Below are 16,463 nucleotides of genomic sequence, written 5' to 3' on the forward strand. Positions count from 1 at the left end.
CCACTAAAAAGTTAAGGAAACAATTTTAAATTTCAAGAGAAAAAGAAAAGGAGGGTACCAAACAGCTTATATAGTATTATTCTAATTTTTTTAAAGTGTGCTCATGTACATAAATATCTCTGTATGTCAGTGTGTAAGGCACTTAGTATCAACACAAATACAACACAGTTCCAGTACTGGAAGAGTTGCCATTCAGGAGGAGAGATACATTTCAATAATGGATTTTTCAGCAACACAAGGAGGCCATGCATAAGGCCATAGTGCCCAAGGGATATGGAATTTGCTGCAACAGTGAGAGAGATCAGGAAAACAGTTCCAGAGAACACCAGCCTTGCCTTTTTGCCTCTGAAACTTCATCTTTGCAGGATAGACTGATTTATGATGTTTATAGTTGCCTCTCTAAGAAGGAATGATGGAAAGTCAAAGCATATCTAAGTTCTAAATCTCCAGCAGTCTCCCAGCAAATTCATCTCTGGCTTCTACTTTCAGGTTCTTAGTCCAGAGGTCCCGTTCCTCTCAATCCCCTCCCAGTGTCCCAAGTAGTATGTCATTTTAATACAGGACATACTCTGGTTTCTGGGATGGTCAGAGTTGAAACTCAACCTCCAAACTTTCTTTATCAGGAAATGTCTCTAGACTTGCAGCTGGGTGTTTGGCCCTCGGATGAATGACTCCCACTCTCCAGGACACCTGGCAATTAGCCCTTCCCAAAGAGTGAACAAAAATAATCATTTCTATTGACTGCATGCTGACCATGAGCCACCCATGGTCCCTGTATGGTCTCTGTACTTTATAACAATTAGATCAATTTATCACCCTTGTTTTCAAGGAGAGGGTCTAGCTCTGAGCAGGTGAGACCTCTGTTGAGTTCTTAGACAGTTGCAACTGTAGTACCTAATATTGTTCTTAGCACATAGACCCCATTAGCAGTTGTGTTTTTGACTCTCACAGCTACTAAGTGATAAGTTTGAGACCAAAATCTATGTCTATATGACCCCAAAGCCTTTTCTCATTCTGCCATCCTAAGCATTCCTCAGTCTGGGCTCTTGTCTGCCATGGTGTTCTTTTCCTGGAGAGTCTTCCTCCCCCGCTGTTATTAATTTTTGAGTGGAGATAAGTGCATTCATTGGGACCACCCCTTTAACTATCAGTAATTTGCGATGGCTTCCAGATCAAAGGGCTAGGGAGGCATGCCCAGGTGGAGGGTGGGAGCTCTCTGAATGTTTGCAGGAACACTATTTCACATTATGTACCTGGGAAGGTAATCTTTCATCTTTTCGCTTCCTTCCTCAGAAGTCTATCAAACAACTCCAGACCTTTTCCTTCTCCTTTTTATCACTCTCTGGAACAGAGCTGGAACTTGTGTAACTGCAGGTTCTTTTCTGTGGGAAAAATAATCTCATTTCAATATGTGTGGGTGGGTAGATTATAAGTAATAGGCTCAGAGCTCAGTTGTAGGACTAGGGAGGGTCTGGGTTAAATAGTTGTATGATTAACAAGCTACCGCGTTTTTATGGTTGAGGAAGAAAAGGTTGCTGTAAGGATTATCGGTTTAGATTGGAAATGATTCACCCAAAAATATTCAATAGTTTTGGCGGCAGGAGTGGGGAAAGGAAAAGAATTGGCCCCCCTACCTTCTGGAAAAGAACAGTATGAAATATACTCAGAGGAGTTTAACTTTTTTTTTTTTTTTTTTTTTTAGTTTTCCTCCTCCTTGTGGAAGGTCTCTGAATTATGGGGAGAAAGAGCCATGTAAAAAATATTGCTTTACATTCTATTTGTGTTTGGTATCAGCAACATATTAGATGAAGTGAGATTTGCTGATCAGCTGTCGAGATAAGGGACTCTGAGTAGTCAAATCACCTTTCTGGATGTCTGCTAAGGGTAGGTTGGTCTAGATAATATTTTAGGTGTCCTCCAGTTTCATTCATTCATCGAATTCATTAGGACTGAGCAAGCTGGCACTGGGCTGCAGGATCCATCAAGATCCCTCTTATTTTCAGCCTGAGTTCAGAACCAATTGAGAGGAAGATGCTGAAGTTAGACAGGGAGATTCACACATCACCACTATTATAGACAAATACTACTGAGGGGCAGAAGGCTATAAGGAACAGAGTAAAAGCTTTTCTACCACCAACAGCAGAAGGCAACTGATTTGTACACCCATTCTCAAGCACTGCTGGACTGTCACAGGGTTTCCCATTTCTGTGGGTGTTGGCGGGTATCCTTCTTCTACAAAATTTGCAGGGTGGAGGAGCAGAGTGGAATACATTCTCTCTGAAGTCAGATACACCTCCAGAGAGTTAAAAAAAGGGAGGGACTCTTACAGCAAGCTTAGTTCCTTCTCCCATACGAACCTAGTAGCAAAGTCCCTTCCTCTCCCAGTGAAGGGTAAGACAGAGAGTGGACAGAGGACTTCGGGCTTAGGGTAAATTCCTCCTCAAGGACACCAGAAAAGTTGGGGATAATTGTGGTCAAGGCAGTAGACATTCTCCACACATCTGCTGTCACCTATATTTCCCAGTCCCCCTTACTGTTAGATTGGGGCCATGTGACTTTGTCTGGTCAATGGATTTGAGTGGAAGTAATGTATCACTTATGAGTTTAATCAGTTAAAATGTTCCTCTGTCCCTCTCATTCTCTTCCTTGGTGACCTGGGGGGACCTATGTTCCAAATGGCATGGCTAGATGAAGAAAATTCATCCATACTGAAATGGCTTTTTCATGAATTAGAAATAACCTTTGGTTTTAAGTCACTGAGATTTGGAGATTCATCTGTTACCATAGCAGAAACTGTCCTATCCTGACTAAAATAATGCTCTTCCCTGAACCTATGGGACCAAATATAATGTGAAAACAAAACAGACACACTGTTTGTACTCATGGAACACTTAATTTAGTGAAGAAGTTAGACAATTAACAGGTGAAAAAAGAAAGCACACCCCGTGGTGAAGGCTGTGGAGGAATAATTGTGAAGAGCAGTTGGCAGGATGCAAACTTAAATTTGGTGGTCAGAGTTGGCAGGTGACATTTTACAAACCTAAAATATTATATCTCAATAAAAGTGAGAGTACTTTTTACATAGTAATCTCATGCCATTGAAATTCTAGTATCTTCCTCTCATGGCATACACTCCTCTTGGGGCATAGCTGCACTAACCAGTATATTATCAAGAGGAGCTCCTCTTGTGGATGATATGCTGGTTAGTGCAGATATGCAAAGTATTTTTTAACCCATTGTTATTGGCTAAGATAATGTTATCTTCCTTTCCCTGTGTGGTTTCTATTATAACAATAAGGCTTTGATTCTTATTTGACAGGCATGTACTTGTCATTAAGTCTATAATTAAGTATATATTTTTTTCAAATGACTTCAAAAGCTTTTGCCAACAATATTCAGTTGCCTTCTCCCTTTGCCCCACCCTGTGTGAGGTGTCCTTCCTGGCTGAAAATCACCAATCCAGACTGGGACTTTGAAATCTCAGGATTCTAACCCCATTGACCTAACAAGCACGTACTTCAGTAGGAGCAACATGTACATTGGGTTTAATGAAAAGACCTCAGTTCTTCAACTGATGGTCCAAACATAATCTGGAGATGACCACAGCAGATGATTGGTTTGTTGGGTTGTCCAGGATCCTTTTTCTCTTATTTTGGTAACCATTCCCGGATTTTCTATTGTGGCATTATCCCTCCTCAATGTCTATACCTGCTCTGGGTGAACCTGTGATTGAGATTTTTAATATCAAAACATGGCATTATCCTAGTTCCAGTGATTTCCAAATATAGCTGTGTGATGTGATTTAGTCCATTGATAGTCAGGCCTGAGCATTTTGTGGGAATTTTGAAGGAAGAGAAGCTTTACCTTCTCTGTGGGATATAAACCTAGGAGAACATAGGCTATATCCCCTAGCTTCCACCTGTCTTAGAATGGAACTAACACTAAAGAAAATGGGCCACTTCAAGCTATAGATGAGCCCATCTTTCATGTCCTCCTGGTTCCCAAACTAAGCTGAGTCAGGTTTTCCATGCCTTGCAGTGAAAACAAATACAAGTCATATAGAGGATACAATTTACATGGGGAAAAGAAAGGTGGGTCAAGTGTCAATTATACTTTTGATCTAAAGTCTCTTTACTGTTTTCCCCCAAATTATAGGTATTTCGGAGTGGTAATGATAATTGCCTAAGGAAGTTCATGTTCTAATAACTTTACCTTCCTTAGTGGGGAACATATTTATTGAGAATAAAGAAAAACAGCTCCTATCTAATTACAAGGTATTATTCACAGTATAAAATGGAAAAAAAAACCCACAAACTATGAACATTGCAAACAAAAAAAAAGAAAAGAAAAGGCATATGAAGTACACTTAAAAGCCTGGCAATTAAAAAAAATAAGGAAAAAGAACAACAAAAATTGTGCTGAAAGTTCTTTGCCCAGTGGGAGCTTAAATGAATATTAGCTGCTTGACTCCTTAGAGCAGACTTAAACTAATCAACTCATAGTTATTAAACTCCCTCTCAGTCTCTGTCTCTCCCTGGGTAATGCATTATTTTGGGGGGTGTGGTTGTAATTGTAGATGGCCCAAAAGAGAAGAAGCAATTAAAAATTGATAATAAGTCAATTATTAATACGTTGATAACTGTCTTAGGGGGTCTTCAGTTTCTGGTCAAGAGTCATCTCTTCCCTTCTCCAATTCTGGAAGGGAGGGAAGGAAGGAGGGAGGTTAAGAGGGAGGAAAAATGGAAGAGAAGAAGACAAATGAAAGGAAGGAAGGTAGAGAGGGAGAGAGGGAAGAAGGAAGGAAAGAAGAAAGGAGGAAAGCAAACAAGCTAAGATTTATCAAGTAAATCATTAAACACCTAATTGTTATATGTTGCTTCAACTTTATAAAAGAGGAAAATGAGGGATTAGAGAGGGTGATAATGATAATTAATCTATACTTAGTGTTTCATATGTCACATGTGCTTTTCTAAGTGCCTACTATGAATTACCCTGTTTAATATCACAACAACCCCATGAGAAAGACAGCATTATTCTCAGTCCGTAGAAAAAGAAACAGAAACATAAGGAGGTGAAGTAACTTTTCAAGTTCATGTAACAGTCTCAGAGCCAGGAATCAAATCCAGGTGGTCTTGCTCCAGAACTTCTGTCCTTAATGATTAGGCTATTTTGCCCCTGTAGGCCAAGGGATCTGTGCAGGCTGATTTGCTCAAAGTTTCCAAGTGAATTAGTTGTACTGGTCATGTTTCTTAACTGCAGACAACATGATTAAATCTAGCTCTTTTTAAAAGAAAGACATCCATTAAAAGATGTCGCTGGCTCCCACAACTGGTTAAGAGCTTGAAGTAACAGACTGTGGGCTAAACCACCAGGAAAGAGTCTCAGAGCCATACCAAGAAACCTACCCACCCAGAGAGAGGCTTCCCTGTCATGATCATGGTATTGTGAACCAGAATCTGCCTCCCCAGCTGAGGACTCCTGAACCAGGCTGCTTCTGTATCAATCTGTGCCAACAGAATGGACTTCCTGAATCCTGCCTCCTTCCCCATGAATCTATCTCACTCTCCCCCAAATGCCCATTTGATTAATGGAGTCCATGCTGCTATTGGTCCAACAACAAGAAACATGAATTACACATTGGAAAGGAGACACACTGTAGAGAACCACCAAAACATGGACAGGATGTTCACCTGGGCTAAACAACACAATCATAAAACTGAGATGAGAGGCCATGTTCAGCCAACTTCAGACTCTGTGCTCTTAACCATATTATTCCATGCTGCCCACTAATGTCCTTGTCCCAGAGGACCCAGAGATCACCAGTGTTAGGGGCCTCTGGATCTATGACACCTCCCATGTTCTGTCCAAAATCCCTAAATAGCTGCTGTCAGATTCACCTTCATTATCCAGGAGAGCATGTCTGTCTTGAATGTCAGGCACCATTTCATCTTGAAGAACTGAAGTGGATATCTGAGATAGAAACCTGAGAGTGCAATTTACACTCTCCATGGAGTCCAGAGCTCAGGCATGACCCAGTGACCTGCTTTCTCTCTGCTCAAGCCTCCTGTTTGCTCTCAGACTGAGTGTCCCATGAGGGAAGAGAACCTGTGTCTTCTTCATACTGTTTGCATGTACTGCTCTTGGGACTGGGCCAGGCACATGGTAAGTCCTCAAATAATACCAGCTGCATAAGAGGAGGAATGGAGGGATGTACTGGTGGTAGAAATTTCTCTTGATTCTAAGGTTTCCTCCTAAGAAGGGACACAACTAATCAGGCTGGGGAGATAGTTTGTGGAAAGGCAGAACGCAAAGGGCAGACTGGAGATACAACAGAAGACCACGTCCTACTCCAGAGAAAGCCATCATCCTCCTGCTGACACAATCACTTCACACCCTATCATAAGCTCCCCACCCCCATCTCTTCACACTGTACAGTAGATGGCAATCCTCCCTGCCACAACCAGTTCACACTCCACATGAAGCAAAACTTGCCCCTCCTTATGGCCACTTCATACGCTGCAACAAACCATGATTTTACCCTCCCCTAACCACTTCATCTTTCATAGGAAGCCCTAATCCTTCCTGTCCACAACCCAACCACTTTTCCATATTGAGCACCAAATCTCTGCTGCAACCCCTTCACACATTATAGTAAATCAACAATCATCCTCCTACAACACTTGATATTCCAAGAGAAGACAGCCCTCCTTCCAACCACCACCTCACACATCTCAGTGAACCCCAATCCTCCCTCCCCACAAGCCCTTGAAGTTCCAGAGGGAACTCAATGTGCCCACCACAAAACCACCTGATGCTCCATGGTATGCATCCACCCTCCTACTCTGGCAACCACTTCACACTCTGTGTTAAGCACTATTCCTCCCTCCCCATGTGTATTTCACACTAAACAGTAAGCCTTGGTTTTCCCCACAGCAGTTTTGCACCTGTTACCATGTCATACTCCATGGAAAATGTCGTTCCTTCCCCCAACACCACACTTCTACCCATTCCACTCCCATGTTAAGCCCAATCCCCCCCCTCCACAAAACCTCTCTATATTAGATATTAAGTACCCATCATTCCTCCCTATAGCCATGTCACCCTCTACATAAGCCCCAACCTTCCCTTCTCAAACACCTCACAGTCCAGGTTAAACCCCATCCTATCTCAAATACTTGACACTTTCTAGTGAACTCCAAGGTTTACCCACCACGGCCCTTTTACACTCCACAGTAACAACCCTCAAGTCCTTCAGATTCCAAACCCTCACCTCCACAGCCCATTGACACCCATAGGAACCCCCAATCTTTCTTCTGTACACTGTGCACTTTACAGTGAATCTCAACCATCCTCACCACAGCTTCCTTACACCACCAGGAGACTGCAACCCATCCACCCTCAGAGCCCCTCCATTCTTCACAGTAAGCCCCAGCCCCTCATTCAGTCACTCTTAACTCACACCACACCATGAGTGACCAACAAAGGTAACACGGAGCTGGGAAGGGGAGGCCATGTGTATTTCTCAATACTTAAAAAAAGCCTAGGGGCACCTGGGTGGCTCAGTGGTTAAGCCTCTGCCTTCGGCTCAGGTCATGATCACAGGGTCCTGGGATAGAGCCCCGCATCAGGCTCTCTGCTCAGTGGGGAGCCTACTCCCCCGCCCTGCCTGCCTCTGTGACTACTTGTGATCTCTGTAAAATAAATAAATAAAATCCTTTTTTAAAAAAGCCTATAAGATATTCACATTGATTTTTAGTAATACTTAATAAATGGACTAAAATATTAAACAACCTGTGCTTCAAGTTGGAATTACTATCTGATTTCTGTCGATCAGAAGTTTTGATTAGTAATTTGTAGATCTCCGATCCATGAAAAAATGGGAAATTAGTTAAGTACTAATTGAAAACTATCATCATTTATTTTGGATCAAATTCTTTCAGAAAACGGGATCCCTGGGGCAAAAGCAACAAGAGAGATAATTTCTTGTGATGAAAAGTCTCTTTGTTTTAATTCTTTTTATTTTTTAAAATTTTTATTTATTTTTAAATTTCTTTTCAGTGTTCCAGAATTTCATTGTTTATGTACCACACCCAGTGCTCCATACAATATGTGCCCTCCATAATACCCACCACCAGGCTCACCCAACCTCCCACCCACCACCCCTCCAAAACCCTCAGATTGTTTTTCAGCGTCCATAGTCTCTCAGGGGTCATCTCCCCCTCCAATTTCCCCCAACTCCCAATGTCCTCCATGTTATTCCTTATGCTCTACAAGTAAGTGAAACCGTATGATAATTGACTCTCTCTGCTTGACTTATTTCACTCAGCATAATTTCCTCCCATCCCATCCATGTTGATACAGAAATTCGGTGTTCATCCTTTCTGATGGAGGCATAATACTCCATAGTATATATGGATCACATCTTCCTTGTCCATTCGTCCATTGAAGGGCATCTTGGTTCTTTCCATAGTTTGGCAAGCGTGGCCATTGTTGCTATGAACATTGGGGTACAGATGGCTGTTCTTTTCACTACATCTGTATCTTTGGGGTATATACCAAGTAGTGCAATTGCAGGTTCATGGGGAAGCTCTATTTGTAATTTCTTAAGGAATCTCCACACTGTCTTCCAAAGTGGCTGCACCAACTTGCATTCCCACCAACAGTGTAAGAGGGTTCCCCTTTCTCCACATCCTCTCGAACACATGTTGTTTCCTGTCTTGCTAATTTTGGCAATTCTAACTGGTGTAAGGTGGTATCTCAATGTGGTTTTGATTGGAATCTCCCTGATGGCTAGTGATGATGAACATTTTTTCATGTGTCTGTTAGCCATTTGTATGCCTTCATTGGAGAAGTGTTTGTTCATGTCTTTTGCCCACTTTTGGACATGATTATCTGTTTTGTGTGTGTTGAGTTTGAGGAGTTCTTTATAGATCCTGGATATCAGCCCTTTGTTTGAAGTGTCATTTGTGAATATCTTCTCCCATTCCATGGATTGCCTCTTTGTCTTGTTGACTGTTTCTTTTGCTGTGTAGAAGCTTTTGATCTTAATGAAATCCCAAAAATTCATTTCACTTTTGTTTCCTTTGCCTTTAGAGACCAATCTTGAAATAAGTTGCTGTGGCTGATATAGAAGAGGTTACTGTCTATGTTCTCCTCTATGATTCTGATGGATTCCTGCCTCATGTTGAAGTCTTATGCATGCCATTCCTGTGGCCCAGCTGTGTCTAGAGTGGTGGGTGAGTCTCCAGCACTCAAGGCTGGGCAGGTCCAGTGCTCTGCCAGCCTATATGTGCTGGGAGGGCAGGCACCTTGCACTTTTGCTGGTTTTATTCCCCATGAGCCTGTTTATCAGTGAATTATCATTTTCTTACTTAGTCTATTTTCCCAGATATTTTTTAAAGATTTTTTTAAAAAGTTTTATTTTATTTAAATATTTATTTATTTATTTGAGAGAGAGAGAGAGAAAGAGAGAGAGAGAAAATAAGTAGGAATGGAGAGAGGGGAAGGAGACTCTACACTGAGCATGGAACTCAAGTAATCCACCAACAGAAGGGCTTGATCCAGGACCCTGAGATTATGACCTGAACTAAAACCATGACTCAGGCATTTAACCAACTAAGCCACCAGGTGCCCTCCCCACCAGATTTCTTTCTCAACTAAACAACTTTTGATGTTTCTATTTCTCTTTCTTTTTTCTTCTTTCCCCTGCTGTGTAACTAACACTGGCCACTGTGTTAGAATTAGTCTTTTGCTGACTGTCATGGAGCCTTGTCATGGAGCATGACTGCCACAGTGACTTCAATAAAAATGGAAATAAGTGAAGTGCTATTTTCCTTAGCCAAAACACTAGAGAATGGCATCAAGCTCACAAATGAGAACTTGGGAAGATGGCTCCAAGTCCAGCAAAGCTTTTATACTTAGTGAGCCTGGTTGGAAACTGGGAAGATCCTGTTCAATGGGTTGCACAGTGTGACTTTACTGGAGATCCACAGAAATGATGCTTACTGGGGGTAGTGGGGCACACAAGAAGAACGAGCTAAAGTGCATCTTCGGAATGTTCCAAAGGATGATTGGGAAGGGCCATGTCTGGAAGTGATGAGCCTGGATGATTCTTTATACCTTACTGGAAAGCCATATAAATTAAGGGAAACTTCCTGGCAAAATACCTTGACTTGTGGCAACTTCACAATCATATCTGGGCGATAATGTAGTGGTAAGGTTTGCCCACACTCTGTTCATCTAAACCCTGGTGACAATTGTCCCTCTGTACACAAGTGCTCACGTTTATGAATGGAAGCAAGAAAGCTTTGCATGTTGCTTTCATTTAGATCCACAGAAAACCAGGGCCTTCCAAAAACAGCCTCAAAACACTCTCACACAGCCAAGTTTGAGCCAAGTCCTTACTATTGGGGGGTTCACCAAAAGCTCCAGAACCATGGTACTTCTAGAACTAAGACTAAGTCAGCAAGTAGTGATTCAGGGTATGGCTGCTGTTGTGTTAGGCATTCTTGTGCTAATTCATAAAGACATTCACTCATTCAATAAATACTGAAGTGTGGTGCATGCCAGGGATTGGGTAGATCCTTGCAGATATGACAGTAAGAAAAACCCAAATTGTGTCCTCAAGGGGCTCCAACTGTAATGGAGAGACACAGATGTACACAAACTGAGTATTATCCCACAGTGTGATGCAGTGTGACAACTCAGCCTGTAAGCTCTTCACCCAGCCTCAGTGGATACAGAGGGAAGACTTCCTGAGGAGGTAGCCCTTTTGGACTTAGTTGTAGAAGTGTAAAAGGTTGCCCAGTTAAGAAGCAGGGAGGCAGGAGATGGGAAGATATCTGAACAAAATTACCTAGAAAGAAACCATATGCCATGTTAAAAAGAAAGCCACAGGCCCAAGAGGGAGCCACTTATGCTAGGTCCTATCACCAAACCAGGGCTTAATGCCTGACCTAATCGCACTTTCAGCCTACCCCAGAAATGCAGTCTTAATGGATCAGTCAGGAATTTTCTGATTGATACTAATCAGGTAATTTGTCACATGGGCCCTCTTCATATCCCAAAGGAAGATGTGGTAATCTGTGTAAGACCCTCTGCCCTAAAAGCAGGTGACCTTGCCTGAAACGACCCTTTCTTTTCTCTTTTTTCTTTTCTTTTCTTTTCTTAATTATGCTTTGCACCATCCTCTTTCCTATAAAAACCTTGGATTTTGTACAACTCCTCAAAGCACTTTTCTACTTGTTAGATGGGATGTTGCCTGATTCAATTGAAGCCAATTGGGTCTTCAAAGTTACTCGGTTCAACTTTATTTTTCTAGCACCTATGAGACAGGGTTTGTTAGGGGTTGCTGGCAGGGAGAGAAGAAAGGAGCCATGGTATTTAAGCTTTTTATGCCAGGTTGAAGGGTTAAGTACTGATGAGAACCAAAAGTAACTAAGACAGTTGCAGTGTCATTAGGGAGGTGAGTAATCTGATACATATTATGATTATATATGTATATAATCATAATCATATATCATATATAAGATTATATTATATATGATATATATTTTATATATAATATATAATATATAATTTTATATATAATTATATATCATATATAATGTATTTTTATGTATAATATATAATTATATAATATAAATTATATTGAATATATAATATATATTCATATATTTAGTTATTTATACTTTATATTTTATATGCTATAATTATATGTATTTGTATTTATATTTATACATATGTATTTATACATATATGTATTTATATTTATACAACATTTATATGTTGTAGCCAGTGGCAAAATATGTCAAATCTATATATTATCATATATAATAAATAATATATCATATATAATATATCATATAATAATATATCATATATAATAAATAAATCATATATAATATATATATATTATATATATTATATCTATAATCTATATATAAAATCATATATAGAGTATATATCATATATAGATTATCATATAATCTGATACATATATCACATCTATCATAATCTGATATATATATCTCCAGATGTGTATATATATCTCCAAGAGGCTGAGGGCCCATTATAGTAGAACTCCAGCTGAGTTGGAGGCGGGAAATCCAACTATCAGATATCAGTCCAGTGAAATGGAATAGATATAGATTTTAGGATTCCTTCCAACATAGAGATACTAGGATTCTATGTACTCTTACTGTCCCTCCTGTAAATGAAAATTATAGTAATGCCTCCCCCACAGGTAGTGGTGTTTATTGCAGTGTCTGGAAAATTTAAAGGGCCAAAATTTAAAGGGTGGTTATTATTTTCATTGAATGATGAATTAGAGTCTTTGTATAGTCACATACTATGTGAAAGAGACCCCAAACCTGCGGATCGCCACTACGAGTACACTTGCCATGCAGTGCACCAAGACTCCAAGAGAACTAAAAATATTATGGAGACTCTGGCATAACTCAACAGTGTTTTCATGTGAGGAGAAAGAGAGATGAGCATTTAAGAACATTTGGGCAGAAAGCAGTAAATGGAATGCCTTAGGAGGAGGCAGTAGAATGATACAAATGGTAAGAGTCGCAAGCAATGATTGAACACTACCAGATACATAAATTTTCCATATAATTCTCACAATAATCCTGCAAGATCAGTATTACTGTACACTTTTTACAGATAGAGCAATGGTGGCTGAGAGAAGTCAATGACTTCTTTAAGGTTACAATGAAGAAGTGAGAAGTCATATCTGGAGTCGTCTGGCTCCCAGGCTTGTTAATCTGATGCATATCACCTGTGTGAGGGCATGAGCCATCAGTGAGCATGACCGGTGTGGGAGATAAATAGAAACTTCTCTGCCTGGAAGAGCTGCCCTTGCATGCACATACTGAAGATAAAAACCTGTGGAAGGAGTTGATTGAGCACCTTTGGTGTCAGGTTCAGGAATTCAGCAAGATTCTGATAGAAAACGAAGAGCTGTTGAGGGCTGTGAGCAAGACAGTATGTGAAATGGTCAGAGCACAGGTTCTGGAGATAGCCTGTACAGGTTCAAGTCCCAGCTTTGCCTCTTGCCAGGCATTCTGAGCAGAGGGAACATTAGAGAGGAGAAAGATTGAAGCAACATGGACAGAGCACAGCTCACATCATGTTTACCTGCTCTTGTTCCTGGGAAGGAAGAGCCAGGGACCAATGAACTTTAGAGAATTGGTCTTAGGAAATGTGCCTTAGCAGGTACAAAACTTGCTGTTTGGACAAACAGAAAGAACAAAGAACAAAGCACTCTGATGAACTAGACTGATAAGCCCTTGATTAGAATAAGAGGAAGAGAACAAGGGAAAACCACCACCTTGATGTTGTAGCCAGTGGCAAAAATGCAAAGCAAAACAAACCTGTCGGTTGCCTCCATTTATAGTGATTTTCCATGAATGCTACTCAATCTTTTTCATCAAATTCAGGTTCTACAGCTATAAAACAGCTGCTGAGTAGCTGAGACCCGTACTGACACTAGAATGAAAAGGGTGGAATTTGCAACACAAGTTCTACTGCCCCCTGGTCATGATGTCCTTCCAAGCAGAGTACCTTCCGAACATAAGCTATCCTCAGTGAAGTGGGGTAACAACATGTGACTTAATGCTGGTGCAAAAGTTGCATTGCATGGAGGATGGGAAGGCACTTTTTGACTCATAGTAGGATATGAAGAATGATTACCATTATGATGGTAATAACCTCAGTATAAGCAACACCATTCCTGCATCAGTTAGGTTTTTCATGTACCTTAACTACACATAGGAAACAGAGAGATAAATAATTGATGTGACTGTATATACGTTTCCCTAAGAATAGAATTGGAGAAAGCAGATCTGGATTTTCAAAATGTGGCTCCCAACTAGCAGTATCAACATCAACATCACCTGCCAACTTGTTAAAAAGACAAATTTGGGGTGATGCCCTTGGACTACGAAATCAGAAACTCTGGGGATTGGAATCAGTGTCCATTTTAATAACTTTGATAACCATTGACTTAGAAGAGAGATATGATTATCTGGCACAACAGAACAACTGACTACATGATCAAAAATATTCCCTATGAGGAAGAAACTGGGATTTTGCTGATGAATTAAAATTAAGTGATCTAAAAAGCTAGAAGGTTGAATAATATTCCATTGTATATATGTACCACTTCTTCTTTATCCATCAGAAAAGATGAATACCCACCATTTGGTTTGGCATGGTTGGACCTGGAGGGGATTATGCTAAGTGAAGTAAATCAAGCAGGGAAAGACAATTATCATATGGTTTCACTCATATGAAGAATGTAAGAAAGCAACAGCATGGAGGACTATAGGGGAAGGGAGGGAAATCTAAGGGGGAAGAAACTGGAGAGGGAGATGAGCCATGAGAGACTATGGACCCCAGGAAACAAACAGAGTTTCAGAGGGAAGGGTGTAACAGGGTGATGGGTATTAAGGAAGGCATGTGTTATGATGAGCACTGCGTGTTATACATAACTAATGAATCACTGAACACTGCAACAAAAACTAATGACGTACTATACAGTGGCTTACTGAATATAATAAAAAAATCAAAAACAATAAGTTAATTATTAGCTTTTCAAAAAAGATAAAAAGCCGGAAGTTATCGATATATAATCAAGGTGTAATAAAAGGCTGGTTTTATGATAATGTCATCTTTGCGCTCTGCAGTGGGTTGAAGTGTCCCCCTAAAGTTCATGTTTACCTAGAACCTGTGAATGGGACCTCGTTTGGAAATAGGATCTCTGAGGATGTGATTAAGTTGAGGTCATACAGGAATAGGGCAAGCTCTGGGGTCAATTACTGGTGTCCTTACAAAGAGAGGGAGATTTGAAGACGGAGAGACCAGACATGGGGGGAAATGTCATATGAAGACTGAGGCTGGACTGATACATCTACAAGCCAAAGAACACAAAGGGTTGCTGGCCACCACCAGAATCTGTGAGAGAGGCATAGAATAGATTCTCCCTTCAGAACCTCCTGATGACCCTTGATCTCAAATTTCTGGTCTCCCAAATAGTGAGAAAATACATTTCTGTTGTTTTAAGCCACCAAGTCTGTGGTACTTTGTGACGGCAGCCCAAGAAAAGGATCCCCTTTAAAAGCAAACATTTTTCAGTGTTTAACATTCTGGAACCACTCCAATTCTCCCCAGTTTCTCACAGTCTTGATAATTCTTCTCTTCTAAGTGTAGATTTTTTTTTCTTATGTCATATTGTCTCCGATTATGGCCTAAGATTTTATTTCTTGCCAAACCCTATTTCTGAAGGTGTCAGAAATTCAGATTCAGATATTTAAGCAAAACCTGGAGATAGTGTATAGAATAGTCGGTAAGGCATAGATTTTGGGATGGATTTACAGCTAGTATGACCTTGGGGAAGGGGGAGTTATCAAATCACCTGGACCCTCAGTTTCTTCCTTTATGAAATGGGCGTAGGAGGTGGGGGATTAATACCATGCTTATTTTTTTTAAGATTTTATTTATTTATTGGACAGAGAGAGAGAGATCACAAGTAGGCAGAGAGGCAGGCAGAGAGAGAGGAGGAAGCAGGCTCCCCGCTGAGCAGAGAGCCCAATGCGGGGCTCAATCCCAGCACCCTGGGATCATGACCTGAGCCTAAGGCAGAGGCTTAACCCACCGAGCCACCCAGGCGCCCCTAATACCATCCTTATTATAGTGTTCTGGGACTCAATGGTTAGTAACTGTTAAGCACATAGCAAAGATCCTGGCATATAGAATATGTAACAAATATTAGGTCTTAATATTTTTTGGTAAGCACCTAACTCCATTTGAATATCTCAAATTAACACATTATTATCATGCCCTAAAACTGGTCTTCCCCAGTGTTTCCAATCTTAGTGTCTGACATCCTTGTTCACCTGGTTGCTTAAGTCAAATATGTAGGAATTGTCTTTGACATTACCATTTCTCTTAACCCCTACCCATTGCCATGTAGTCCTGTGGTTTATAGGTCTTGCAGGTATAATTAAGATCCATGTACTGTTCTCTATCTCTATAACTTTCCTCTAAGTACTCTTGCTTTTCATTTGGACCTTAACACTGACACCTTACCTGGTATCTTTCTTTCACCCTTGTCCTAAATGAATCAATTTTCCAGAGTGCAGAGATAGATCTTAAAGAGAAAAACCCAAGTCTGATCATGTTACCCTACAAATATTTGTTGATTGAGTGAAGGGAGTTTTCCTTAGTACTCTGAAGCCTCCATGAAAGAAACTGGCGTTTCCCACTGTTGTATTCTGCCATCTATTATTCACATTTAGTAGCCCCAAATAGATATTTGTTTAATGAATTGATGAATGAACAAAGCAAAAACATCAGCAAGAGTGGAAAGGGGGCTAAGGCTTCATTCTTCTAGTCAATAGCATGTCTCCCCTGCTTTCCATACCACAACTGGTAGGAGAGAGAAAGGACTGCCCTAG

The 16,463-nt window shown here is 40.6% G+C and overlaps 1 long non-coding RNA gene across 1 annotated transcript in view; it reads right to left on the reverse strand.

Annotated features, from left to right (window-relative positions):
* The window catches only part of LOC125098126 (uncharacterized), a 280,918-nt gene that overhangs the window by 14,381 nt on the left and 250,074 nt on the right, over positions 1-16,463 (reverse strand). Inside the window, exon 5 of the long non-coding RNA XR_007126726.1 lies at positions 1,254-1,382. This is a non-coding gene — a long non-coding RNA (uncharacterized LOC125098126). The remainder of the gene's footprint in view (positions 1-1,253; positions 1,383-16,463) is intronic.

The sequence above is a fragment of the Lutra lutra genome, chromosome 4, assembly GCF_902655055.1.
Source record: "Lutra lutra chromosome 4, mLutLut1.2, whole genome shotgun sequence".
Lineage (NCBI taxonomy): Eukaryota > Metazoa > Chordata > Mammalia > Carnivora > Mustelidae > Lutra > Lutra lutra.